Consider the following 2,449-nt stretch of genomic DNA (forward strand, 5'->3'; position numbering starts at 1 on the left):
CAGGACATTGGTTAGGCCACTGTTGGAATATTGCGTGCAATTCCTATGGGAAAGATGTTGTGAAACTTGAAAGGGTTCAGAAGGATTTAAAAGGATGTTGCCAGGGTTGGAGGATCTGAGCTACAGGGAGAGGCTGAACAGGCTGGGGCTGTTTTCCCTGGAGCATCGGAGGCTGAGGGGTGACCTTATAGAGGTTTACAAAATTATGAGGGGCATGGATAGGAAAAATAGGCAAAGTCTTTTCCCTGGGGTAGGGGAGTCCAGAACTAGAGGGCATAGGTTTAGGGTGAGAGGGGAAAGATGTAAAAGAGACCTTTAGGGTGAGAGAGGAAAGATGTAAAAGAGACCTAAGGGGCAACCTTTTCACGCAGAGGGTGGTACATGTATGGAATGAGCTGCCAGAGGATGTGGTGGAGGCTGGTACAATTGCAACATTTAAGAGCCATTTGGATGGGTATATGAATAGGAAGGTTTTGCAGGGATATTGGCCGGATGCTGGCAGGTGGGGCTAGACTGGGTTGGGATGTTTGGTTGGCATGGACGGGTTGGACTGAAGGGTCTGTTTCCATGCTGTACATCTCTACGACTCTATGCCTGGCATGCACTCTTCATTGAACCGGTGTTGATCCCAGATATTAGTAGAGTGGGGAATATGCTAGTCCATGAGGTTGCGGATTATGTTAGGGTACAGTTCAGCTGCTTTTGATGCCCACAGTCCCTCACGGATTGCCAGTCTTGAGTTGTTAAATTTTCCAAAGCCCTATCCCATCAAGTGATAGCACAACACAAAACAATGGAGGTTATTCTCAACATGAAGGTGTGACTTTGTCTCCACAAGGACTATGCGGTGGTCATGCTTACCAATATGGACAGATGCATCTGCAACAGGCAGATTAAGAGAATGAAGTCAAATATGTTTTTCCCTATTCTTGGTTCACTCACCACCTGCCACAGACTCAGACTAGCAACTTTATTCTTTAGGACCTAACCAGCTTGGTCAGTAGTGGTGCATAACTCACCTAGAATATATTTACTGCATCCTTAGTGCTTCCTCCAAGTGATGCTCAACATGGAGGAGTACTGATTGATCAGCTGAGGTGATGAAAAGGACTATGCTGTCTGTGGTAACCAATAGGAATGCTCCTTGTTCGTGTTTGACCTGATGACAGAATACTTCATAGGGTCCAGAATCAATGTTGAGGACTCATATGGCAACTGCCTCCTGACTGGAAATCGCTGTACCACCACCTCAGCTGATGATGAGAAAGGATATACCCAGTGATGGTGATAGCCACTAGAAATTAGTTGGTAGGGTTCTGCATGGTTGACAGTAATATATTTGCCATTGTCATTTCCTATACCTTAGTAGATGCCAGGTAGTCCACCCAGTTTCAATCCTTTCTTCTCTTACAATGGTTGAAACCACTGAATGGCTTCCTAGGCCATTTCAGGAGGACATTATGGGATAGCCACATTGTTGTGGGTCCAGATTTACGTGTAGGCCCGACCATGTAAGGAGAGCAGTTTCCTTCCTTAAAGGACATTAATGAACCAGATGGCTTTTTTACGACAATCGTCTTTGGTTTCATGTTTATCATTAGACTATTAATTCCAGATGGCCGGATTGGCACCCTGGTCCCTAGAAAATTACCTTTGTCTCAGGATTAATAGTCCAGTGGTGATACCGCTAGACCAACATCTCCACTTGATTGATTGCCATGGATTGTCAAGAGCAGATGATTAGATTCTCTCTTGTCACGGAAGGTTATTGACTTCATGAATATTACTTGTCAATTGTCAGCTCAAACCTAGATATTGTTCGGGTCTTTCTGCATTTTACATGAACTGCTTCAGGATCTGAAGAGTTACGAATGGTGCTGAACATTGTGCAATTATCAGTGAACATCCCCTTTGATGCAATTATGATGGAGGGAAGGTCATTGATGAAGCAGTTGGAAGATGTTTGGACCAAAGAAGGAACTCCTGCAAAGATATCCTAGGGATGAGCTGACTGACTTTCAACAACCACAATCAATTTTCTTGTATGAATTCTAACCAGCAAACAGTTTTTCCCCAGTTCCCACTGACTCCAGATTTGCTTGGACTCATTGATGCCACACTCAATCAAATGTTGCTTTAATGTCAAGGGCGGTCACCTCAGCTCTGGAATTCAGCTCTTTTGTCTAGGTCTGAAATAAGGCTGTAATGACTGGCAGTAGCAAAACCCAAACTAAGCATTAGCGAACAGATTGTTGCTAAGCAAATACTAAATCTCACCTACACTTAATTATTTTCAAGTGTATTTGATTGCTGTTAAGTCAGCAAATATAACTGCCAACCTCTCATCACTGTATGATCCAACAAACAGCAGAGACATGACTGATCAGTCAATCTGTCGAACAAGAAATAATGAGAAGGACGCTGGAAGAATACTTTGCTGTTTATTAAA

This window comes from Chiloscyllium plagiosum, chromosome 6 (genome assembly GCF_004010195.1).
Source record: "Chiloscyllium plagiosum isolate BGI_BamShark_2017 chromosome 6, ASM401019v2, whole genome shotgun sequence".
Taxonomy (NCBI): Eukaryota; Metazoa; Chordata; class Chondrichthyes; order Orectolobiformes; family Hemiscylliidae; genus Chiloscyllium; species Chiloscyllium plagiosum.